General features: G+C 37.1%; 1 non-coding gene and 1 pseudogene across 1 annotated transcript; one reads left to right on the plus strand and one right to left on the minus strand.

The window, feature by feature from the left end:
* Nucleotides 1-7,157: 7,157 nt before the first annotated feature.
* LOC115031145 (U6 spliceosomal RNA) lies at nucleotides 7,158-7,259 on the plus strand. The gene has a single exon (XR_003836770.2). It is a non-coding gene; the product is annotated as a U6 spliceosomal RNA (small nuclear RNA).
* An 8,523-nt stretch (nucleotides 7,260-15,782) lies between these two features.
* On the minus strand, nucleotides 15,783-16,713 carry LOC110295386 (mitochondrial carrier homolog 2 pseudogene; annotated as a pseudogene).
* Between the last annotated feature and the right edge of the window lie 11,267 nt (nucleotides 16,714-27,980).

The following is a 27,980-nucleotide window of genomic DNA, read 5'->3' on the forward strand; positions in this document are numbered from 1 at the left end:
TAAGAGAAAATATGTGGTTTATTGCTATCTGAGAATGTGTGAGGTTTATATATATAATTTAAATGTTTTTCTAGTTCTAATTCTGCCATAAATTTCCTCTCACTTTCTGTTTTATGGTTTGGGGGTTGGATAAGTGAATAAAATACATTTAATGCTGAAAGTGTAAAATCAACATAAAGTTTTACAGCTTTCCTTTTGAATGTCAATTCTCACTGTATACATCCATTAAGATGTATCTTCTTTAGGTCTGTTACTTTGGTGTGCAGGTCTTTCATTTATTTCCAAGGGTTTTTTTTTTTTCATAATGGAATATTTCTCATGTAAGTAAATGCCTCTAACAATAAAATATTAAGATCTATTTTTATAATCTGATTTACACATTTATAATATTTTTCATAGTAATGAGAACTTTCACATTAATTACATGAAATTTGTTGATTTAGGGTAAGTTCTAATAGCTTTCAGAAATCTGGCCAAATTCTGAATCAAACTCATTATTTTAGTTGATAAGGGTTTATAACCTTCTGAAAAATTTCTAGCACTTTCTACAACTGACTTTGTTATGTTCATCTGTCTTCAGCCGGAAGGCTCATCTCTTTCTATGAGACTCTCTCAAACAATGGTCTTCATACAATTCTGTTTATCACTCAGGGTTAAGCCCAGCATACTATTAGTAGGCTCTGGTCAAGATTTGGGGGAGACAGAGGACAAGTGAGTAGTACTCTGGGGGATAGCATCTTGCTTTAATATTTAGACAACAAAGACAACCAAGAAAGACAACAGTGGAGTGCAAAACAGCAAAGGCAGTTCTAAACTGAAAGGGAATCTTTAGAAGCCTTCCACTGCCTGTGTCCTACAAGGGAATGTTCAGAAATGTGTTCTAAGCATCTAGACCTCCAAAGCAGGTGTAATAGACAATGTGCACCTTTCCTTTCAATGCCGTTTCCTCTCTCTATCTCTTTTGTTTACCTTCTCATGGTTTATTAAAATGAGTCCCCTGTAACTATTTATTCAAGTGTATATCTCATGGTCATATGCTTACAGATTTTCTCTATTTCCCTCTTCATTTTGTTGTAGTTGTTAAAGAGGCAGAGATATAGCAAAGGCTAAAGAAAAATACAGGCTAAATAACTTTGCACTAGCGCACTGATCATCTTTTCTTGTCCCTGTCTCCCCTGTGCCTTCTGAAGGCAATAATTAAATGTTTCATCCTTAATTTCAATAATAATTTCATGTATACCCTAGATACTCTGTCCTGTTTCCCCAATAACATTTACTTGGTTTTTTATACCAATAAATATATTTCTTTTCCTTAGAGGGCATTGTAAATCCATTGTTAAATGAACTTTTTCTCCTCTTATTACAGATAGTAACAACATAAAAACAGAGAGGAAAAGTGATTTACTATACAGCCTGAAACAAGAACCAAAGGCTTAAATTTAAGAAGAGCAAGTTTTCTACTCGAAAACCTTATCAACTCAGATTTCAAATGCTCTTTCTATTGGAACAGTCTCTAAATGAAAACGAGGAGTAGAATTAGGACTTAAGCTTCAAAGGAAAAAAAAAAAAAACTTACTTGGACGTTGACCACAAAGTAGAAAATAAATTAGCTCAGCTTTTTCCTAGATAGAAATGAAGCAGAGAAAATTATGGCATGGTTCACATTACTGGATAAACTAGCGCTTCTATGAAGAAAAATAAAAGGGGGTTTAGAAGAACCTGAAAAATGCTGGCCTGAACTCACTGAATGAAATCAGAGAGTATAAGCTTAATTCACCAATTCCTCTCTATTCAACAATTGTGACAGGACCTTGAGATTCCTCTTATTGGGGGTGAAAATAGCAGTTTTCTCATTTTCAATAGCTTGCTAGAAATGTTAAATTGCAGAGATTACTGAAAGGGAACAAATTCCTATAAGGGAAAAAAAGACAGAAGGGAGCTATGATTCTTCACCCTACAACGTCCCCTGCATTACCAGGCCCTACTTTTCTTTCCTGGTGAAGTAGAAAAAAGTGGTTAAATACCAGATGGCTGAAGGGTCTCTCTGTATAGATGTCTATACAGAGGTCATGTCTATCACAGCTCAAAGGAGGAGGGAACAGGCTGTCTAGCAGGCAAATACAAGAGCTGCTTTCAAAAACAAGAACAGCACACCAGTGTCAAGATGATTAGAAAAGAAAATGATTTAAAGTGAAATTTGTTTTCTAGCTCTGAAAACACCTAATGACTAATTGACAAGCAATAATTATTTTACTATGTCTCAGAATCCAAAGTACATGTTAGGCATTTAAAATGTAACATCAAAGAAGATATAAGGTTTATTTGTCATTTCCATAAAGATAACCAAGTCTTACTGAAGAAAACAGCAAGTTCTTTGGAAAAAATTACTACCATTGTCTTTGTGGATGGATATAGTCAACTTAATATAGTCAACAACACATAGTCAAAAATAGAGTTGGAAACTGCATAAAGATAGCCTATGGATTTTTAAGACATTTTTCCACTAACTGAAGTTTGATTCAAATAGCCAAACAGAATATATTTTCATTCATTTCATTTATTGTGTACAGGATTTTTTTGCCTCTGTGTTTTTATGTGTACTATATATATGCCTGGTACCCACAGATACAGGAAGAACTCATCAGAACCCCTAGACATGGAGTGACAAATAATTGTGAGCTTCCCAGTAGATGCTGGGAATCAACTCTGGTTCTTAGTGAGAAGGGCAAGTGCTCTTAAGACCAGAATGAAATCTAAACACTATTTAAACTTTTCTTGGGGAGGGCCTTCTAAAGTCTAAGTGAAAAATTAGTTTACATGGTAAGTTTTTAAATCTAGAATTACCTTTAGTGTAGTTGAAGCTAAATGTCAAGAGACAATGTACTTCCCAGTGTGCAGAACCATAGTTGGTGGGTCGACCTCGCCAATCCTTGTAGACTATACTTCCTTGTTCTGTGTTAAATATTTCTGGATTTCTCTATAGTTGTATGGAAGAACCTTTTAATACAAGGGCATGTGGTTGAAGAATGCACAGAAGACTGGAACTGGAACTGGAACTCTAAATTGCCTTTTCATAAGCCTTTTGTTGCTGTTTTTCCTTGCCACTTAAGCTTTCCTTAACTCCTTTTCACAAGTATTTCTAATAGAAAATGTGGATCAGGCGATAGCAATTGATCTGGAAAAAGATAAATAGGTACATTAGGAAATAAAATGGACAATTCATGGGGATGGACTCTATATGAAAAAAATAAGCTCATATTAGCTATGTCTCTATCATTGAAATGGCATCTGTGCCACAGGATTAAGGTGTGGGTTTGAGATCCCTATCAAATGATGGCATTTCCTTATTTTTCCCACTAATTTATTTATTTATTTATTTAATCTCACTATTAAAGGCCCCTCCCTCCCCTTTACCCAGTCCCACGCTCACAAATTCCTCCCCATTACCTCCTCTCTTTCTCCCCTGAGAAGGAGAAGGCCCCCTTGGGAATCACTCTTCCCTAGGAAATCAAGTCTCAGCAGGACTAAGAACATCCTCTTCCACTGAGGACTCAGCAGGCAGTCCAGCTAGGGGAAGAGAATCCAATGGCAGCAAGACAGTTAGAGACAGGCTCTGCTCTAAATGTTAGGGGGCCCACATGTAGCTACATATCTGCTACAAATGTTTAGGGGGCCTAGGTCCTGCCCCTGTATGTTCTTTGGTTGGTCACCCAGTCTCTGGGAGACTTGGTGGGCCCATGTTAGTTGACTCTTTAGGTGTCCTTGACCTCTCCAGCTCATCCAACCCCATCCTCTAGTTTTTCACAAAACTTCCAAATTCTTCCTGATATCTGGCTGTGGGTCTCTGCATCTGTTTCCATACAGTACTGAATTAAGCCTCTCATAAGATAAGTATATGAGGCTCCTGCTCGAAAGCATGGCAGAGTATTATTAATAATGTCAGGGATTGGCCCTGCCCCATGGGATAGGTCTCAAGTTGTGACAGTCATTGGTTGGCTATTTCCTCAATCTCTACCACATCTTTATTACTGTGCATCTTGTTGGCAGGACAAATTTTGGGTTGAAGTTTTGGTGGTTGGGCTGATATCCCCCTACCTACACTGGAAATAGTTCAGCCTGGATCCAAGAGGTAGCCACTTTAGTGTCCATATCCCCAGCTGCTAAGTGTTTCAGTTAACGTCTGTCCATTGACTCCAAGGATATTCCCCCATCCCAGGCCTCCAGCTAATACCAGAAAAGCCACCCATCCCTTTCCATCCTCTCTCTCTCTCTCTGCCCTCTCCCACATCCTACAGCTGATCCTCTTCCACAATCCCCTCTTCATTCCCTCTCCCACCAAGTTCCTACCCTCTATCAACCTCTAATAATTTATTTTATTTCCTCTTCCAGGTGAGATTCCTGTATCCTTCCTTGGGACCTTCTAGTTAGTTTCCGTGGGTCTAGTGCTCATTCTTAAATATGTATTTTCATTATGAATTTTTCATATTTGGAGATACAGAAATTATTCAAAATATAAAAGTTCCATATTGCATGATAATTCTGGAATTAACTAGGTCCAAACATTTGACTAAGACTAACATTGTAACAATCCAACCTTTTCAATTAAGTTTTTATGCATAGTAAATAATTCAATATAGTAGCTTTCAACAAATGTCAAAATGAAAAATATTAATCAGAAAAAGTGTTGTATATAGCACATTTAAACATCTTTAAGCAGCAATTTTCTCAAATTAAGTATCAATGTTTCTACATTTTATTACCAATAAATGTATATCAATCATACAAACCTAGAGTCATCCAGTCTTCTTTAATGTCATGACCAGAGACTGCTAATAGACTTACTGGAAACAAAACAGAGATGAAAACAGAAACAGAATAATCCTGAAGAAAAATAAGATGTCTTTTGGAATTTGAATTTGCACATTAAGGCACATGATCATATGCAATATTGGAAAATCAAAGTTATCAAGCAAGAAAAAGGCTTCCATTTAGAAATGTTAGTACAAAATGTAATAGACTTTAAAATAACACTTTCAAGGCTGCTAGGTCATTTTTGTATGCCCTATAAAGAGGTGTTTATTGTGAATCTCTCACAAAGAAATACAGGCATTTTACTCCCAATGCATCATTCCTCAAGTAGGAAAAGAACAGAGTGAGAGAAAAAAAATCATATTGTTCTGTAATTTCCCTTCCCCCTAGAAACACATTATTACTCCTGTTCTGTGGATTCCTTTAAAAATAGAGAACTCTGGAAAGAAAACCTCTGAACTTTTTCATCTGAAAGCGTGGTGTGCGGTTGATTCTTTCAGCAATATTGAATTAAATAGAGAAGATATGGGCAGGTGGATAGAATAATCAGTGTCCACACAAAACTTCAAGTAATATATTTTTCCGTGTTTGTTGGTATTCATTGTTCAATGTAAGGAAAAGACCACACATTTCTAAATACTATAGATAAATACTAATTCTAAATACTATAGATAAAATTTAAGAAGAAATAAAGGGAAATAAAGGGAAAGGTCTATTAAGACTTAACAATGTAAGCTTCATACATAATGACTTTATTAAATGAAGGTAGAATTTCTTCACCCTTTGTTCCCCAAAATATTATAAACTTGATCGTATAGAAGACAAGTGGAGAATTTGTTTACATGAAAGAGAAAAGGTACAGTATGACCTAACAAAAGATATTCAGTCAAAAAACTTTTATTCTAGTCCTAATTAGAAAACCCTCTTAAGCATAAAGATTTACCAATTCTGTACTGTATATCTGTTTTTGAGCATCATATAAATATATGATAAATGTGTCATTTGTCTAATAGAACTTAAATATAAAGCTAAAATAAGCATTTTGACTTTTCTAATAGCATGCAAGACAGACTCCTTGGCATTGCCACTTTCTGGTTTACATAGCTTTGCTTATGCCTTCCATACTGTATAGATACTGAGGATACTGAATGGAACCTCCAAGGATATGTGGTAAGAGTTGTGCTTCTATGTGCCCTCATCTCTTAGATTTCTTTAGCACTCCTGTCAACATTCCATGGGGACAGTATCCATGTTGAATACGCATCTTAGGGGTGTATTATTGAGCCACATACTTATTTTTTTTATTAGATATTTTCTTCATTTACATTTCAAATGCTATCCCCTCTCCTAGTTTCCTCTTTGGAAGTCCCCTATACCCTGCCCCCAACTCTGCTCCTCAACCCACCCTCTCCTGCTTCCTGGCCCTGGCATTTTCCTGTACTGGGGCATATAATCTTCACCAAATCAAGGGCTTCTCCTCCCACTGATGGCCAACTAGGTGATCCTTAGCTACATATGCAACTAGAGACAAAAGCTCTGGGGGTACTGGTTAGTTTATATTGTTGTTCCTCCAATAGGGTTGCAGACCCCTTTAACTCCTTGGGTACTTTCTCTAGTTCCTACATTGGGGACCCTGTGTTACATCCAATAGGTGACTGTGAGCATCCATTTCTGTATTTGCCAGGCAATGGCTTAGCTTCACAAGAGATAGCTATATCAGGGTCCTGTCAGCAAAATGTTGTTGGCATATGCAATAGTGTCTGGGTTTGGTGGTTGTTTATTGGATGGATCTCAGGGTGGGGCAGTCTCTGAGTGATCCTTCCTACTCCAAACTTTGTCTCTGTAACTCCTTCCATGGGTATTTTGTTCCCCCTTCTAAGAAGGATAGAAGTATCCACACTTTGGTCTTCCTTCTTCTTAATTTTCTTGTGTTTTGCAAATTGTACCTTGGGTATTCTAAGTTTCTGGGCTAATAGCAGCCTTATTTATAAAAGCCAGAAGCTGGAAAGAACCCAGATGTCCCTCAACAGAGGAATGGATACAGAAAATGTGGTACATTTACACAATGGAGTACTAATCAGCTATTAAAAACAATGAATTTATGAAATTCTTAGGCAAATGGATGGATCTGGAGGATAACCTGAGTTAGGTAACCCAATTACAAAAGGACACACATGATATGAGCCACATACTTATAATCGTAGCACTCAGGTAACTGTGAAAGGAAGACCAAGGCTTTAAGGCCAGCCTAGACACTCTAAAAATGATTTAGAAATGGTTTCTAAACCTTCAGAAACTACAGTTTCATTTGATACGTTGACTGTAATGCTCTGGCAATATAATACACCTATTTTGCTTTAACTGACTAACTAAAAGGAATGATACAGAGAAGATTAGCATGGCCCCTGGGCAAGGATGAAAGGCAAGCTCATGAAGCATTCTATATTTTTAAAGCAGTAAAGGAAAGAGGTCTAGTAACATATAAAGTCATACCTATCACAATTACACCAGACTTCTCACCAGAGACTATGTAAACCAGAAGATCCTGGGCCCATGTTGTAGAGGCCCAAAGAGAACCCAAATGTCAGCCTAGACTACTATACCCAGCAAAACTCTCAATGACCATAGATTGAGAAACCAAGGTATTCCATGACAAAAACAAATTTAGACAATATCTTTCCACAAACCGAGCCCTTCAAAGGATAAGAAATGGGAAACTCTAACACAAGGAGGGAAACTACTCCCTAAAAATAGCAAGAAAATAATCTTCTTTTAATAAACCAAGAATAAGTTAGCCACATAAATATAACTCCACCTCTAAGAACAAAAATAGGAGGAAGCAACAATCATTTTTCTGTAATATCTCTTAATATCAATGGACTCAATTCTCCAATAAAAAGACACAGATTAACAGACTGGATAAGTAAACAAGACCCAGCATTTTGTTGCATAAAGGAAATCCAACTCAGTGACAAAGACAGACACTACCTCAGAGTAAAGGGATAGAAAACAATTTTCCAAGCCAAGCAAATGATCCCAAGAAACAAGCTGGAGTAGCCATTCTAATATTGAATAAAATCAACTTTCAACCTAAAGTAATCAAAAAATATAAGGAGGGACACTACATACTCATCAAAGGTAAAATCTACCAAGAAGAACTCTCAGTTCTGAACATCTAACTCCAAATGCAAGGGCAGCCACATTCATAAAAGAAACTTTACTAAAGGCCAAAACACACATTGTACCTCACACAATAATAGTGAGTGACTTCAACACCCCAATCTCAACAATGGACAGATCATGGAAACAGAAACTAAACAGAGAAACAGTGAAGCTAGCAGAAATTATGAAACAAATGGATTTAACAAATATGTAGAGAACATTTTATACTTAAAACAAAAGAATATGCTTTCTGCTCAGCACCTCATGGTACCTTCTCCAAAATTGACCATACAATTGGTCACAAAACAAGCTTCAACAGATACAAGAAGATTAAAATAATCCCATGCATCCTAACAGACCATTACAGACTAATACTGGTCTTCAATAACAACAAAAATAATTGAAAGCCCACATACACATGGAAGCTGAACAATGTTCTACTCAATGATAACTTAGGGAAGGAAGAAATAAAGAAAGAAATTAAAGACATTTTAGAATTTAATGAAAATGAAGCCACAACATACCGAAACATATGGAACACAATGAAAGCAATGCTAAGAGGAAAACTCATAGCTCTGAGTGCCTCCAAAAAGAAACTGGAGAAAACATAAACTAGCAGCTTGATAGCACAACTGAAAGCTCTAGGACAAAAAGAAGCAAATTCACCCAAGAGAATTAAAATGCAGGAAATTTTCAAACTCAGGGCTTATATCAACCAAGTAGAAACAAAAATAGCTATACAAAGAATCAACCAAACCAGAATCTGGTTCTTTGAGAAAATCAACAATAAAGATAAACCCTTAGCCAAACTAACCAGAGGGAACAGTGACAGTATCCAAATTAACAAAATCAGAAATGAAAAGGGAGACATAACAACAGAATCTGAGGAAATTAAAAAAAAAATCATCAAATCCTACTACAAAAATCCTATACTCAACTAAACTAGAAAACCTGGATAAAATGGACAATTTTCTAGAGAGATATCAGGTACCAAAGTTAAATCAGGATCAGATAAATGATCTAAACAGTCCCTTATCCCCTAAAGAAATAGAAACAGTCATTAATAGTCTACCATCCAAAAGAGCCCAGGACCAGATGGGTTTAATGCAGAGTTCTATCAGATCTTCAAAGAACTAATATAAATAATTTTCAAATTATTCCACAAAATAGAAACAGAGGAACACCACCCAATTCATTCTATGAAGTCACAATTACTCTGACACCTAAACCACACAAAGACCCAACAAAGAAAAAGAATTCCGTACCAATTTCCCTTATGAATATCGATGCAAAATATTCAATAAAATTCTTGCAAACTGAATCCAAGAACACATAAAAATGACCATCCATCATGATCAAGTAGGCTTCACACTAGGGATGCAATGATAGTTCAATATACAGAAATCCATCAATGAAATACACTATATAAACAAACTCAAAGGAAAAAAAAAAAAACAAATGATCATGTCATTAGATGCTGAACAAGCATTTGACAAAATCCAACACGCCTTCATGATAAAAAGTCTTGGAAAGATCAGGAATTCAAGGCTCATACCTAAACATAGTAAGAGCAATAGATAGCAAACCAGTAGCCAATATCAAACTAAATGGAGAGAAACTTGAAGCAATCCCACTAAAATGAGGGACTAGAGAATGCTGTCCATTCTCTCCCTTCCTGTTCAATACAGTACTCAAAGTTCTATCCAGAACAATTAGAAAAAAAAGAAAAAGAAAAAAAAAAAAAGAAGGTCAAACAGATACAAATTGGAAAGGAAGAAGTCAAAATATCACTATTTGCAGATGAATGATAATATAGTTAAGTGACCCAAAAAATTCTAACAAAGAACTCCTAAATATGATAAACAACTTCATCAAAGTGGCTGTATATAAAATTAACTCAAACAAATCATTTGCCTTCCTCTACTCAAAGGATAAACAGGCTGAGAAAGAAATTAGAAAAAAACCACCTTTCACAATAATCACAAATAATATAAAAGGTGTTGGTGTGACTCTAACTAAGCAAGTGAAATATCTATATGATAAGAACTTCAATTCTCTGAAGAAAAAAATTGGAGAACATCTCAGAAGATAAAAAAATCTCCTATGCTCATGGATTGGCAGGATTAATATAGTAAAAAATGACCATCTTGTCAAAAGCAATCTACAGGTTTAATGCAATCCCAATCAAAATTCCAAATCAATTCTTCATAGAGTTAGAAATAGCAATTTGCAAATTCATTTGGAATAATAATAATAAATAATAATAATAAAACAGGATAGCGAAAACTATTTTCAAAGATAGAAGAAATTCTGGGGGGAATGACCATGCTTGACCTCAAGCTGTACTACAGAGCAATTGTGATACAACCTGCATGGTATTGGTACAGTGACAGGCAGGAAGATCAATGGAATAGAATTGAAGACTCAGAAATGAATCCACAGGCCTATGGTCTTTTGACCTTGACAAAGAAGCTAAAAACCATCCAGTGGAAAAAAGACAGCATTTTCCACAAATGATTCTGGTTCCTGGCAGTTAGTATGTAGAAGAATGCAAATCAATCCAGTCTTTTCTCCTTATACAAATCTCAAGTCCAAATGGATCAAGGACCTCCAAATAAAATCAGATACACTGAAACTAATAGAAAAGAAAGTGCCTTGAGCACATGGCACAGGAGAAAAATTCCTGAACAGAGCACCAAGAGCTTATGCTCTAAGATCAAGGATTGACAAATGGGACCTCATAAATTGCAAAGCTTCTGTAAGGCAAAGGACACTGTCAATAGGAAAAAAAGGCAACCAACAAATTGGGAAAAGATCTTTACCAATCCTACATCCAATAGAGGGCTAATATCCAATATATGTAAAGAACTCAAGAAGTTGGACTCCAAGGAAACAAATAACCCTATTAAAAATGGTGTACAGAGCTAAACAAAGGATTCTCAACTGAGGAATACTGAATGGCTGAGAAGCACCTAAACAAATGTTCAACATCCTTAATCATAAGGGAAATGCAAATCAAAACAACCCTGAGAGTTCATCTCACACCAGTCAGAATGGCTAAGATAAAAAACTCAGGTGTCAGCAGATGCTGGCAAGGATGTGGAGAAAGAGGAACACTCCTCCATTGCTGGTGGGATTGCAAGCTCGTAAAACCACTCAGTCTGGTGGTTTCTCAGAAAACTGGACATAGCTGAGAACCCAGCAATACCACTCCTACCCAGAATATGCTCCAACATGTAATAAGGACACATGCTCCACTATGTTAATAGCAGCCTTACTTATAATAGAAACAACTCAGATATCCTTCAATAGATGAATGGATACAGAAAAGGTGGTATTTACAAAATGGAGTACTACTCAGCTATTAAAAAGAATGACTTCATGAAAATTTTAGGCAAATGGATGGAACCACAAAATATCATCCTGAATGAGGTAACCCAGTCACAAAAGAACACACTTGATATGTACTCACTGATAAATGGATATTAGCCCAAATTTTGGAACACCCAAGATACAATTCACAGACCACATTAAGCTCTAGAAGAAGGAAACCCTTCTTCTTGATACTTTGTAGAATCTTTGATCCTTCTTAGAAGAGGGATCAGAATACCCATGGGAGGACTTACAGGACAAAGTTTGGAGCAAAAACTGAAGGAAAGATTATCCAATGACAGTCCCACCTAGGGATCCATCCCATATACAGTTCCCAAACCCAGACACTATTGTGCATGCCAGCAATTGTTTGCTGACAAGAGCCTTATATAGCTGTCTCCTGAGAGGCTCTGTCAGTGCCTGACAAATACAGAAGTGGAGACTCACAGCCATCCATTGGACTGAGCACAGGGTCCCCAATGGAGGAGCTAGAGAAAGGACCCAAGGAGCTGAAGGGATTTGCAGCCCCATAGGAGGAACAACAATATGAGCCAACCAGTACCCCCAGAGCTCCCAGTGACTAAACCACCAACCAAAAAGTACACAAGGAGGGACTCAAGGTTTCACCTGCATATGTAGCAGAGGATGGCCTTGTGGGCCATCAATGAGAGAAGAGGCCCTTGGCCTTTTGAAGGCTCGATGACCCAGTGTATGAGAATGCTACAATAGGGAAGCGGGAGTGGAAGGGTTAGTGAACAAGGGAGGGGGGATGGGATGGATGTGATCAGAGTGGAAATGAAGGAAGGGGATAAAATTTGAGATGTAAATAAGGAAAATATCTAATAGAAAAGTAAAACAGTAATTGTCTATATCATAAAGGATAACTAATACACATAACCAGAAATTCATTCTTAATTTCTAAAAGAGATCATTCTACCACCACCACCCACTAAACATGCATATATATATATATATATATATATATATATATATATATATATATACACAATACGCATTAGATATTTTATTTATTGACATTTCAAGTGTTATCTCCTTTCCCGGTTTCCCCTCCAGAAACCCTCTATCCCATCCTCCCTCCCTCTGATTCATTACCAGCAATAAACTAAAGTAGTGACATTTACTGAAATTTAAAAACTGCCATAATTTCAACACATCTTTAAATCATTGCATTAAAAAGTTAGGAGTTAATTTTACTTTTAAAAAGAATTATAAAAACCCATTCTATTATAATAATACAAAAATTCTGCTTTAGAATAGAATAGAATATACTAACTCTCATAGATATAAGCTATTACTTAAAACAGTAAATTTGAATTTTGTTTCACAGTATAGCCTTAAAAAGAAGACACAAACATTTGGTGTTCCCATGACTAAAAGTTTATAATGTCAACAGAACATTCTTGTTGCAACACATACCAAGGTAGTCATGGGAGCTAGAGAGTTTGCCATCAATGCACAATGACAATGTGGCCTGAGGGGCCTTGCCATAACACATAAACAAACGCATAAATGTTGATTGTTGCCCAACTTCAGCTGGCTTCTCTGCTTACCACAAATACTCCTACGGGTGATGTCTTGAAGTCACTCCATATAGTTACTAACACAGAGACACTTTTGCTTTGCCAGTTTGTGTGTTTGTGTGTGTGTGTGTGTGTGTGTGTGTGTGTGTGTGTGTGTGTACACGCGGGTGCGCACGAGTTCTTGGTGTTTTGTTGTTGTTTTAAGTAAGGGCACTGTGGCTTGAAAAGCCGCGCAGGTGTTATTTATTTCTCATGGCCAAGCCATCTTGCTGTGAGCAAAGGGAAACTTCTCAAGCTTCTGCAGAAAGGCACTGATTGGCACTCTGCTGACTCGTTGAGCTTAAGCCCAGCTAGCAGAAGCCTGATTGTAATTATTCTTTTTTTCCTGCTCTTTCTGTATATATCAGGTGCAGCGGGACTCTCAGGGATGTGCTGTTTAATATCAAGACCCAACAGAGTTGGAGAGTTCTCCTTCCTCATTCTCTGGTAGGCTAGGAAACACACTTAGCATGGCTAAGTTGTTTTCAAGCCAACTCAAACATAGCAGGACGCAGGATCGGAGCCCAGCCAAGTGTTCCTAGTGGGTGGTCAATGCACATTTGTCTATTTTAATTGAATGATCACAGAGAGCTCTAAACCCGACTGGAGCTTTAGCATTTTTCCATTGTAAGTGCCAGCTTTTCCCACTAAGGCATGGTAGTAGATTCATACTCTTCGAAAACAACCACCAGAATCATTCTGAAAACTTTATGTGATGAAAGCTATGATTACTGTGTGTGACCAAAGAGTGATGATACAAGTTCCCTGTCACAGTTTTCAATTCATAACCCATAACTAGAGGATTATCTAGTATCCTACTGATGAATTTGTTCTCTACATAATTATCCAGAGGTTTTTTTGTTTTGTTTTTTGGTTTTTTTTTTGTTTGTTTGTTTCTTTACACACAGAATCATGCTTGGTCCAGAGATTCTAAAAAAAAAAAAAAAAAGAAAATGAAAAAAGAAAAAAAGAAAGAAATCAGAGATTAATGCTTTTAAGTCATTTAACAGAGGAACAAAACTCATTAAACTTGTATAAAGATAGTAAAGTCATCCTAAAATTAAATTTTTCCCTTTCATATAATGTTGATAGACTATACTTCAAGATAAGAAAATATTGCAAGACAAGAAAATATGAAGAATAGAATACAAATGAATAAAGATGAATAAAGTTATTTTAGATTTGCCACATGTAGGTTTATGGCCAAATAACTAAAAAATATTCACAATTAAATCTATGACACACAACATATCAGAAGCACTGATCTAGAGCAGCTGATTAGAATAATGTCCCTGCTGGCTTAGAAACCTCATGTAAAAACTACAGTAAGTAATACTACATGAAGCTAGTATAAGGAGACAAATGTAGACCAATGAAATAAAATTGGTATTGTAGGAACAAGTTTAATCATTTCTCGTCAGTTAACTTTTTAACAAAGTTAAGTGGGAAATTATTTTCCAGTAAATTATGATATGAACATTAAATAGATCCATACAAAAATAATAATGCATTTCTACCTTTATCTATATGTAAATGAGATATATTTTATGCATCCTAGAGTGATCAAAAAAACTAGTAGATAAAACAAGTACTGATAAAGATTTGCAGAAAAAGAACTTCAATTACACTCATAATATAAATTAAAATTCACATAGGAAAACTAATTGCTAGTTTAGCAAAACAGTAAATGTTAATTTAGTAAGTCACAGAATCTGTTCCTAGATATATATTCAAAATTTGAATATATATAAGAGCAAATAAAAATAACACGAACAGTCATAGTAGTACTAATATAAAAAACTCATAATGGAAGCAATCTGCGGTCCATCAGTTAATGAATCAAGAAATAAAGCATACTGTTTCTATTATATATATATATATACATATATATAATAAAATACATGCATACATAAAGAGATGACATATTGATTCAAACCATATTGTACAAAAACATTAAAACAACACACTAAGTGAAAAACATCAGAGGTCAAATCCAAATAGTATCTCATTTTATTTCCATTAATTTTCCAGAATAAATAAATTTATATGAAATACAGAAGTGGTTAGCAAGAACTGGAGAAGGGTGAGAAGTAGAGTTTAACACTGCTAACACTTGTAGTATTTCATTAAGGCTGAGGAAAGTAGTGTTAATGTCATACTGATAGAAGAAAAATATCATATACAGATATATACATACAATACTTTATTAATAGACTTTAAGGTAATTATACATTAATTATATCTAAGATATAAAATCACTTACTGTTGAAGTTTAAAGATATTGAGGTATAAAAAGAAAAGTCACTCTTGTATAATAAGAACAGAGAAAAGGTATAAGCTTTTCATGGGCTAATATTGTAACCAGTGTTACATGCAAACAACTAGTCCAAATTGTCAGAAGACACAAGATGCAATTTTCTAACAGAAGCAGATGACACCAGATACCAAATTGACTTGTAAGAAAATTGACTTCTGGGCTGGAGAGACGACTCATTGGTTAAGGGCGCTGACTGCTCTTCGAAAGGTCCTGAGTTCAAATCCCAGCAACCACATGGTGGCTCACAACCATCCATAATGAGATCTGACTCCCTCTTCTGGTATGTCTGAACACAGCTACAGTGTACTTACATATAACAATAAATAAATCTTTAAAAAAGGAAGAACGAAAGAAGGAAGAAAGGAAGGAAGGAAGGAAGGAAGGAGAAAGAAAATTGGCTTCAAAATGTTTTCCTTTTTTTTCCATTTTCCCAAGGTTAAATGATTATTAAAAAAAAGCGTGCCACACTGTATAGAAATCAACATTCTCTCCCATAATTCTGTGCATTGGGACTATAGAAATGTCACTGTCTCTGTCCCACATCTTCAGATTAACATTCTTAGGTCATAACAGTAAGTCTTCCCACAAGGAACCTTCCAGAAAAACAAGCTGTTTCCTCGGCTCATATTTCCCGCTTTTTGTAGTATGCACCACGAAGTGCATCTATCCAAGCATCTATCCAAGAAGTGTATATTGGGGAATAAGGAGGAGATTCACCAGCAAGCCCACAGTTGTTGATGGCCATAAGATTAGATATAAGCACAAAGGGATATGTCAACATATTGGCAAAGAATCCCGTGACAGCTTGGGAATAACTTTTCATTTCATTCACGGTAGAAACCCCACTGTCCAGTGCATAGGTATTGATGAGATAGGCCAGTGAGTTACACAGCCACAAAGAAATGATGTCACCTAGGAGGTGAGGAATGAGACCCGCAAAAATCCTACCATGCCTTCTTCCCGGTAGATGGTTACTATGGAGTCACACAGTCCATAGTACTTAGACTCTCTGCCAATAAACTGTACCATGGACCTCAGAGTGATCACTTGGAAGGGATGTGTAATGAGGGTAGCAGCAGAATGAGCAATCATCTCTTAAGTTGTCTCTTTGATAACTCGGTCAAAAGAGGATGAACATTCTTTTTGTACAGTTACAGATTCTAACTCCTTAGGTTTCTCAGACTCCTGGTAATACTGTAAGACTTTCCCATGGACCATAGTTCCAAGGACTCCTGAACACAGTCTTGGAGTCAAGCCTGTGAACAACCCATGCCTCCCATCGATGCTTGCAATGTGCTGAGCATAGCAAAAGAGGCCAGGAAGCTGACATACTTGTTGCCCAAAAATATTTTGTCCTATTGTTGGAGGAAGAGGTTCATATCCCACCTGGATGAGCACTTTCACATACATGAGCGGCTGGGACAGGATGGTGAGACGGGAGCCCAGGAGCACCTGACTCACCGCATCCTTCATAATGTTTTCAAACAGTAAGACCAAACATAGTTCTCTAGAAAGAACTGACAGAATATATGTGTGTGTTACACATTATACATATATATCACATACATATGCAAATATCACATACATAGGCAAATATTACCTGTCTAGATAGAATGCAAATGTCAACCTCTACTGTTTTCTCTTTCCTTCCCTTCCCTTCCCTTCCCTTTTCTTTTTTCTTTTTTATCTTTGTTCTATTTACTTTTCCCCCCTTTTTATTGGATATTTTCTTTATTTACATTTCAAATGTTATCCCCTTTCCTGGTTTCCCCTCCGTAAAACACCATCCCCCTATCCTCTCTCCTCTCCACCTGCTCACCAACCCACCCATTCCTGCTTCCTGGCCCTGGCATTCCCCCACACTGGGGCATAGAGAAAAGTGCCTCTCCTACCATGGATGTCCGACTAGGCCATCCTCTGCTGCATATGCAGCTGGAGCCATGAATCCTGTGGAGAGCCATGAGCAATCACCATTACAAGATGGCGCTGGCTTCCGCTGTGCTTAACTAGTAAACAAGCCTTGTGCACAGGTGTGAGAGTGAATTCACACCAAGTCACTGCCTATCTCGGGGCGTAGTAATGAGGTGATGGGCGAGCAAAAAATCAGGTGCTGACACGCCACGCTGAGGGCTATATAAGCAGCACCATTTTCCGGGTTCTGGGTCTTCCCTCCTAAAGAAGCAATAAAGCTTTTGCTGCAGAAGAATCCGGTCGTCCGAGTGTGTTCTTACCTGCGAAAACAATAGCTCGGGAAAGTATCCCACCATGTGTGCTCTTTGGTTGGTGGTTTAGTCCCTGGACATTCTTGGGGTACTGACTAGTTCGTAATGTTGTTCCTCCTATAGGGCTGTAAACCCCTTCAGCTCCTTGGGTCCTTTCTCTAACTCCTCCATTGGGGACCCCATGCTCAGTCCAATTTACTTTTTAGAGTCATTAAGTTGCTACCTCACACTTTCTGTCCAAACACTAGAGCTCATATATTGTGACAGACACCCATGGTGATGGGTTTGTTCTTCATCTACCTTGAACTTGAAACACCATGAAAATAAATTCAGCATCAATAACACAAAGAGATGAAGGTAATCTCTAAATGTTTAGATGTAAACAGAACATTCTCTGCAGAGTACCTCACAGGACATTAAAGTGTATTTTGAACTAGATGAAATGAAGGATACACAATATCAAAATCTTCACAAAATCTCTTCACTGAACATGAAGAGATCAGGCTAATTGCACCTTCACCTCCATGTTCTAGTGTCTTTATTATGGAAAAGTACTCTGCAAGCTATATCTCCCCTCATAAGGTATGTACCAACAGGCCCCCAAGAAGTCTTGCATCGCCAATCTGTTCTGCCTACAAAATATACTAACTCAATGGTGGTACGAGCATTGGGAGAGAAAACAGTTAATGTCTGACTTAACTAAAGGCCTACTCCACAAAATGGAACCCATGCCTAATGTTGCTTGATTGACCAAAAACCAGTGACTAGGTAGCCCAGAGAACTAATAAAACTAGACTTAAAAAAGTATTAATAAAATTACCTTTAATTATATTCTGGTATATCCATACTGGTGCCTTATTCTGCAATCATCAATGGGTCTCTTATCCCAATGCCTTCTCTTGGGAGCTTTTCATTCTGTTGGTTTGCCTTGTTCAACTTTGATGTGATAGTTTTTGTTTTTTCTTACTGTGGTTTGTTTTATTATATATTTGAAAAAAGTGACGAATTATGTGAGAGAGAGAGAGGGAGAGGGAGGGGGAAAGGGGAACCTTAGATGACATAGAGTCACCTCTAGTAGAAAGACAGGGCATCAAGTGAAGGGATAGGGTTGCCATACCACAGTCAAAAACACTGTCCCAGAATTGTTCCTGTCTAAAAGAACTGCAGGAACAAAAATGGAGGAAAGCTTGAGGGAAAGGAGTTTCCATGACAGGCCCAACTTGGGATCCAGCTCAAAGGGAGGCTCCAATGTCTGACACTATTACTGAGGCTATGGTGTGCTCACAAACTGGCCTATCATGACTCCCCTCCAAAAAGCCCAACAAGCAGCTGAAAGAGTCAGATGCAGATACTTACACCCAACCAATGGACAGAAGCTTCTGATCCCTATGGTTGAATTAGGGAAAACCTGGAGGAACCTGAGGAGGAGGGCGACCCCATAGGAAAACCAGCAGTCTCAACAAACCTGGATCCCTGAGCTCTCTCAGACACTGAGCCACCAACCAGGCAGCACACACCAGGTGATATGAGGCCCCCAACACATATACAGCATAGGATTTCCTGGTCTGGTCTCAGTGAGAGAAGATGCACCTAACCCTAGAGAGACTTGAGAACCCAGGGAGTAGGGAGGTCTAGTGGGTGTGGACATCCTCTTGGAGACAGTGGGAGGGGGGCATGATAAATAATAATAATAATAAAATTATTTTAAAAGAGAAGAAGGAAGGAAAAGACAGAAAGTTAAAAGGAAAGGAAATGGAAGAGAAGGGAAGAGAAAGTAAGGGACGGGAAGGAAACAAAAGGAAATCAGGCAAAACAAAATTCAAAGAGAGGGAGAGGCAGAACTGGAGGAGTGCTTCATTCCAATAAATGTAAAGACTTCTCCCAGACTGCTGCTCTACAGCACGCAGGGGTGAAAGCAAGAGATTAATAGTACTTTGTCATTTGTCCATCTCTATTGATATGCTACTACAAATCTCATTTAGAATATATTGAGGCTATGATGCATAATGTATAATATTGATGAAACAGCATGTTTTTGATTGACAATTATTAGTACTTTTGTCTCTATTTTCACAAGAGGAAACACAGTGAAATCACTTTCTTAGACAATTCTGTTGTTTGATTTTGTTTTGTTCTCAGCTTTCAACTTTAAAAGGAAGAAAAACATTTTTTTCACATTCCAATTTTCTACATGAAAATACCTTTTATACAGTATTTATTATAAAGCAATAACAATCATGAATAAGTCATATTTTATTAATATATGAAGTTCTATGGGAAGGATGCTACCTGTGTAAGCAGTACTCACTTAGTTCAATGTGGCTACGTTTACCATGTGAGACACGAAGACCATGTTGCTGTTTGCATAACGAATTTTCTTACTGAAAGCAGCCACATTGATTTCACTGACCACACTAGCAGTTAGAGATTGTCTAAAAGAAAACCCATTTGAATGAATGAAAAATGTAAGAGAATTACGCATCTCATTACCATTATTTTCTAGCACTGTTTGACTAAACTCCGATGGCACTTGCCAATTATTTCCCTTCCTTTCTTCTTTTTATTTTAAGACTCATTCTACACAGAAAAAATCTCAGAATTTTTAGATGAAACTTTAGAAGTTGTCTCTACATCACAGAAACGATTAATTGCTAAGTTTTCTTTCCCTTCTTGATAAAAACTTGAGAGATTTTTTTCTGTATATTTGCAATTTAAATAAAACATCAACAAGTTGACACAATAGCACTGTGATGATTATTTTTGTTTAATCTCAATTAATTTATGGGTTCCAAATAAATGCAGATGATAATAATTTTATCAAAGAAAAACAGAAACTTCAGATGATACTAGCTCCACAGATACATTCATGGCATTAAACACTGCCCTGAATCTCACAATCTCTCCTCATTGTTTCTGTAAATAAAGAAGCGAGGCTGTAATATAAACACTAGGGAAACATGTAATAAAACTCGAGTAAGCAATATATTAAAAAGGAAACTGCCTTTAGTGGTAATGGATGGGCTCTCCTCTCTATGCATGAATGCAACCCTCATTAACACTAATGGAAGTCACATACAAGCATCAAGAAAATACACCTGGTGTAACAGATTTCCAGAATAGGGAGTGGCAGCTGGTCTGTTCCTAGCTGAGGACAGAAGTACTCCTGGAGTCTGGAAGGAGAATTTAAACAAAGAATTTAAAGTAACAAGAAACTCAGAGAACACATCAACCCTTTGTCGTTCCTTCCCTCTTCAGAAGTCACTCACAGTCATTTCCATGTGTCTGTGGCCCTCGATTGAATGGATTTTAGACTTGTTTCAAAGTAATTAACTAATCAAGTAAGCACTGTAACAACCTACCACATCAGAAATGTGGGGCTCAATAAAGTTTAGCCGACTTCACAATAACACTTGGATTTTTTTTTTTGCATGAAAATTTTTCTTGATATTGGCTATCAATAAATGCTTTTGATCTCAGGGAATCTTTGTTGTTGCTGAATTCAAAGGCTTCTGATTGCAGATTTCCTGTTGGTATTTCTTCTCTCTTAGGATAACCGCTTAAATTTTTGTCTAAGTCACATGATGACAGAATTTAATGGGAATCTATTTAAGTAAATTATAATATAATTTATTTTAAATATCCAAGTGTTACATTAAAATTTATGTTGAAAGCCTGGACAATTTTATTAGCTTTTCACTTAAATATCTTTGGTTACATCTCTCAGAGATACAAGGAATTTGATCACCATCAGCTCTGATGTTGAGAAATGTTATGAAATAGGCTCTGTCCTGCTGGTCTGTATTGAACCGCATGGCAACTCTTCCAATTTCTTTACAGATGAGAGCATCAGGTTTTCTTTAAGCAATCAGTTACTGTGTTTAAATGCACAGATATTTAGGAGTTTTCTGTACTTGTTCATTTGCCCTTTTTTTCTACTAATGTTAAATCCCAAAAGATCCTCATTCATAATCTATCCTCTCCTTCTCTTTTCTTCCTACTTTATCTCTTTTGCTTTATTCGCAAAAAAAAAAGAACAAACCTTCTCATTTCTCCTTCCTATCTAACAATATCAAACCAGCAGATTCTATCGAATTTGTCAAGAGTCATTTAAGACAATAACTAAATATGCTTAGTGAGTACTAACATAACATTGTAGTTTTCATAGTAATCATATATATATATATATATATATATATATCCTGAAGCATTTAGAGAAAACTGAAACTCATACATTTTAGAATCCAAAGATGGAGAGTGGAATGAAAAAGGAAGATTCTGACTGAACAAATTTTCTTGACTATTGTGCTGGTCCCTAGAGTCATCAAATTAGGAAACTCGTTCTGCTATAAATACCACAACTGTGAATATTACAAACGATAAGACATATGCACTATGAAATATCTTCCCACTTTTAAAACACTGTCAAGGATGGTCAAATCATTCCATGTTTCTAAAAATATCAGGCAATGTTAGAGTGATATAGTAAGACTATTACATATTATAATTACATGGATGCTATTCTCTTTTTCCTTTTTTAAAATTTATTTATTTATTTATACTCCATGATTTATCCCCCCTCCTGCCCACCCTCCTACTGCTCCACATCCAATACCTCCTCCCCAACCCCCTATCTCCACATGGATGTCCCCAACACCCATGCCAACTGACCTCTAAACTTGCTGGGGCCTCCAGACCCTTGGAGTTAGGTGCATCAATTCTGAATGAACACAGATGCAGCAGAGGCCTCACATCAGCTGGTGTATGCTGCCTGTTTGGTGGTCCAGTGTTTGAGAGATCTCAGGAGTCCAGAATAATTGAGACTGCTGATCCTCCTACAGGGTTGCCCTTCTCCTCAGCTTCTTTTAAGAAGTATTGCTAAGAAGTCTTCCTCTTCATACATTGGATTAGCTTTAGTTTGAACATATTTTTAAAGATATTAATGACTACTTATTTCCTTTTCTTATTTGGTAGAACTATGAGTCTGTCCACACTTTTATTCTAAGGAAGTGTATAATTTTTTGGGGGGGGGGAATATGTGCCACATTCTGATTGTTTATTCATCTCTTGACAGTTGAGTTGCTTCAACATTTTAGCTGTTATGAACAATGGTGATTATAAAAATAGATGTATAAATATCCATCATTTCAAGATTCTACTCTTAGTTCTTTGAGTATATAAACAGATATGGAATTGCTGAATCCTGTGGTAATTCTATTTTTTTATTAGATGTTTTCTTCATTTACATTTCAAATGCTATTCCCTTTCCTGATTTCCTCTCCAAAAATCCCCTGCTCTCCAACCCACCCACTCCCACTTCCTAGCCCTGGCGTTCCCTTATACTGGGGCATAGAATCATCGAAAGACCAAGGGCCTCTCCTCCCATTGATGGCTGACTAGGCCATCCTCTGCTACATATGCAGCTAGAGACAGGAGCTCTGGGGGTACTGGTTAGTTCATATTGTTGTTCCTCCTATAGGGCTACAGACCCCTTCAGCTCCTTGGGTACTTTCTCTAGCTCCTTCATTGGGGACCCTGTGTTACATCCAATAGGTGACTGTGAGCATCCACTTCTGTATTTGCCAGGCACTGGCATAGCTTCACAGGAGACAGCTATATCAGGGTTCTGTCAGCAAAATCTTGTTGGCATATGCAATAGTGTCTGGATTTGGTGATTGTTTATGGGATGGATCCCCGGGTGGGGCAGTCTCTGGATGGTTGTTCCTTCAGTCTCTGCTCCAAACTTTGTCTCTGTAACTCCTTCCATGGGAATTTTGTTCCCCCTTCTAAGAAGGAACAAAATATGCACACTTTTGTCTTCCTTCTTCTTATGTTTCATGAGTTTTGAAAATTGTATCTTGGGTATTCTAAGTTTCTGGGCTAATATCAGTGTGTGCATATGATGAGGTAATCCAATCACAAAAAGGAAGTATCTATCTTTAATGCTAAGATGTGTTTCTTGGAGATAACAGATACAAGAAATTTGTTTTTTATTCCATTCAGCCAGTCTGTGTGTTTTGACTGGACAAATGAATAATTTTTATTTTCTAAATATGCTTTTCCAGAAGTAAGATCTGATGCATCTTGTCTTGATGAAAATTTGAAAATGACCCCTTAAGCCCAAGCATTCCCTAGCCCTCACGTCTTCTCCATTTCCCTCAATTACATTAGATAATTTTTCTTCAGAAAAATGACTGAGCAGATAAAAAATATCAAAGTAAATTGGTCCTAAATACTACAAACTGTTTCTTACTATATGTGCATTATTGGTGAAATTTTGAGTAACTTTTTTATAAGGTGGGCCTAGTAATCCTACCTCTTGAAAAAGTTAAAAGTTCAATGCCAACATGAGTTACATAATGAGTTAAAGGTTAGCCTATATTACGATGATGGTCCCAAACAAATAAACAATACATCATTTTGAACTTCACTCCGTAACAGCAAAACAGGGCTAAAATGACAGGATATTATACCTGCTATATATTTTAAATAAAATAAACTTTCAACATTTGATTGTTATAACTATTAACAGTACTCTAATCAGTACAATGTAGCTAGCAAGAACTGTCTTATAACCTCACATTTATATGCACAATTTACTGAAATTTGCTTTTTAGGCTGAGAACAATACCTGCTAATTGATGGGCATTAAGTTAATTAGGGAACACAAAGCACTAATTGCAGAGAACAGAAGACTCACTAACACACATGTCTCACGTAATAGCAAGTGGCTGAGATAACATCTATCACAGTATATGCGCTCAGCCAGCACAGCTCTCGATGGTTTCCTGCAGAAGCTCATTTTGTGTAATGAGCACGTGACCTTGGAAGCCTAGATGAACAACAAAGCAGATTTTTCTCTTTCTTCTTGCTTCATTTCAAAAAAATTTTTATTACGTGCATTTTTTTAACATCTGTGTGCATGTGCATGTGTGTGGGTGCTGCTGATCCCATAGTATATGTGTGAAGATCAAAGAGACGATATGTGGAAGTCGTTTTTCTCCAGCTCTCCTTAAGTACCACGGATTGACTTCAGGTCATCTGACATAGTGGCAAGTGATTTCCCTGGAGGTGCAATCTCTTTGGCCCCTCTACTTTCTTCCTCATTTCCAAACCTTTAAAATTCACTAAATATTGAAAAAGTAAGAAATACAACAGTTTACTGACTTTTCCCTCAACATGACCTTTTGTTCTCATCTTTCATCCATTTATTTTAATTCAACCACTTTACTGTGTTTTCAGTTTCAAAGCTCATTTGCCTGCGAATATGAAGATGTGAAGATGAGACAAAAATTATAACATGATTTGTGGTAAAAGGGAGAAGTGTTATTTTGCATTTAATTTAAAAAAGAAAAAACTTCTAAATCATCTAACAAGTGCTTCCAGTTACAGAACTTCAGAGAGGAGATCAACAAAGTTCAGTTAGCTCTAGGAAAACTGGTGATGTCTTCCACACCCTTAGGAAGTCCATAAACATTGACCCAACAATTACAGGAAAATATATTTTTTAAAATATTTTCAATCACACATGTAATATAACTTGTCAGAATCAAAACAGAGCATCAGATGCATGCAAATCAAACTTGGAAAGAACCATTTGTGAGTTTATCCCAAATGTCTTATCAAAGAAAAGGATGTGATATGAATAACAGATAAAAAAATAGTCTGATATGGTATTGGGTGAGGGAAAAGGACTGAAGCCCTGAGGGCCAGCAGAAAGAAGGGAAACAGGCAACCTCAGGAAATAGGAGATTAGGCGGACCCTCCAGAATGTACCTGAGACCTAGGAATTGAGAGACTCTCAGGACTCAAAGGGAGGGACATTTCATGAAATGCCTGACAGTAGGTAGAGGAAACTTACAGAGCTCAACTCCAGCAGGAAGACAGGGCATCAAGTGAGGGATGGGGTTGCCATCCCACAGTCAAAACTCTGACCCATAATTGTTTCTGTCTGGAAGAATTACAAGAATGGAAACAGAGAGGACCCTGAGGAGAAGAAGGTCCAGGGACAGGCCCAAAGTGGGATCCAGCTCAAGGGGAGGTCCCAAGGCCTGACACTATCACTGAGGCTACCGAGCACTCACAAAAAGTGCCCTCTATAAAATAAGAACTTCTTACATAAAGAACACAAGCTGTTTATGAGCCTTTGATAATAGGTCCTCTGTGTGTTACTATATTTTTGGAGTTGTGTTTTTTTTTAATTTCTTTATTTTTTATTAGATATTTTCTTTATATACATTTCAAATGCTATCCCGAAAGTTCCCCATACCCTCCCTCTGCCCTGCTTCCCTACCCACCCACTCCTGCTTCTTGGTCCTGGCATTCCCCTGTACTGGGGCATATAAAGTTTGCAATACCAAGGGGCTTCTCTTCCCAGTGATGGCCGACTAGGCCATCTTCTGCTACATATGCAGCTACAGATATGAGCTCTGGGGATACTGGTTAGTTCATATTGTTGTTCCACCTATAGGGTTGCAGACCCCTTCAGCTCCTTGGGTGCTTTCTCTAGCTTCTCCATTGGGGGCCCTGTGTTCCATCTTATAGATGACTGTGAGCACCCACTTCTGTATTTACCAGGCACTGGCATAGCCTCATAGGAGACAGCTATGACAGGGTCCCTTCAGCAAAATCTTTCTGACATATACAATAGTGTCTGGGTTTGGTGGCTGATTATGGGATGGATCCCCCGGTGGAGTAGTCTCTGGATAGTCCATTCTTTCGTCTTAGCTCCAAACTTTGTCTCTGTAACTCCTTTCATGCAGTTTCACTCTATGTGAGATCAAGATGCAATACAAAGGAAATGAATCATACAGGACAGATGTGAGTAACAACGATTTAACATAGTAGAACCCTCCATAAAACATGATCAATGTTCAGCAAATGCTAGATATCATGGGACTAGCTTGTCATGTAGACTTAAAGCTGAGATGTGATAACTGCTACAACTGTAGAAATTATAAGAGTGTATATAACTGTATGCACACATGCACACACATAGGCATATATGCAAGTAGGCAAATTAAAAATATGAGATAATTGTTAACTTTTTATCAAATATTTTTGATGCTTTCTTTGACTTGTAATGATATTTATAATAATGATTAAATGTGTTTAAAAGTTTTTAAAAAAAAGTGCTCACCAAAAGACCCAAACAAGCAGCTGAAACAAGCAGTCAGATGTGGATATTTGTACCCAACCAATGGACAGAAGCAGCTGACCCCTGTTGTTGAATTAGGGAAAAGCTGAAAGAAGCTGAGGAGATTGGCGATCCTGAAGGAGGACCAGCAGTCTCAATTAATCTGGACCCCTAAGATCTCTCAAACATTAAACCACCAAACAGTCAGCATACACCAGCTGATATGAGGCCCCCAACACACACAGTAGAGGACTTCCAGGTCTGTGTTCATTTAGAGTTACTGTACCTAACCCTCAAGAGACTGGAGGCCCCTCAAGTGACTGTAGTTTAGAGGTCAAGTGGGGTAGGAGGTGGGGACTTCCTCCTGGAGACAGGGGAGTGGGGAGGAGGTATGGGATGTGGAACAGTCAGAGGGTAGATGGGGGGAGGATAAAATATGGAGTCTAAAAATTTTAATTAAAAAAAGAGTTAAATAAAAAAGAAGACTAAAATAGGAGAAAAGAAAAGAAAAGAAAGTTGTAACGACCCCATATTTCTTTCCTCTACTGTCCAATGTTTTCTTCTTGTACAGTTATGTCTGTTACTCCACACACAAAGAACATTAGCTCTTTTTCCTATTGAGCAATAGATGACATCTTCCTATGTCTTCTTTTCCAAGCACATTCCTCAAGCCCATGCATACTAGTCTTTGATAGTTTGATGGAGCCCTAGCTTTGTCTTACAGAATTCACTTCAGGTCTACTATAAACCCACCATTTAATATGCCTCTTTTCAGGACTTAATAGCTAAAACCTAAATTTGGTGGATAAATGTAATTTTTTTTTATTAAAAAACACAGTGAGAAAAATAAAGTAAAAAAAGAGTAAAGATAGACTGTAGTAATTGGAACATAATAAAGCTCAAAACACAAAAGAGAATGGAGTTACATTAAAATAAGTATAATTTAAAAGTCAAATTTAAATGCAAGCAGAAAGCACATGAAATCGTGTTTCTTTTAGCCATCAGGAACAGACAATATTATTTGCCACAAAGCTCTTAAGTTTCAGTAATGAAATAATGTAATGTTTAAAATATGGAGAAAACCACTGTAAAAGCTAAGTACTGTTACTATGGCAACAGAAACCCTTCAACTAGTCTTAGGCACTAAGAAAAGTGGAAATGAAGTCTTGCTCCATGGGAAATATTACAGAAGGCTATGCAACAAATTTGTAAGATTTTGACTTAATAAATAGCTAAGTAATATTTAAAAAGCATACTTCTGATATTAAATTATGTTCTATGTGTTAGAAAATAAACCCAAACAAAAATTTCAAAACCGTAAATTTAACATATCAAAACTCTAAAGATGACATATGTTGTCTCAGGATGAATATGCCATATTTTTA

This window comes from Mus caroli, unplaced genomic scaffold (assembly GCF_978045245.1).
Source record: "Mus caroli unplaced genomic scaffold, Mus_caroli_1 scaffold_4, whole genome shotgun sequence".
NCBI classification, from domain to species: domain Eukaryota; kingdom Metazoa; phylum Chordata; class Mammalia; order Rodentia; family Muridae; genus Mus; species Mus caroli.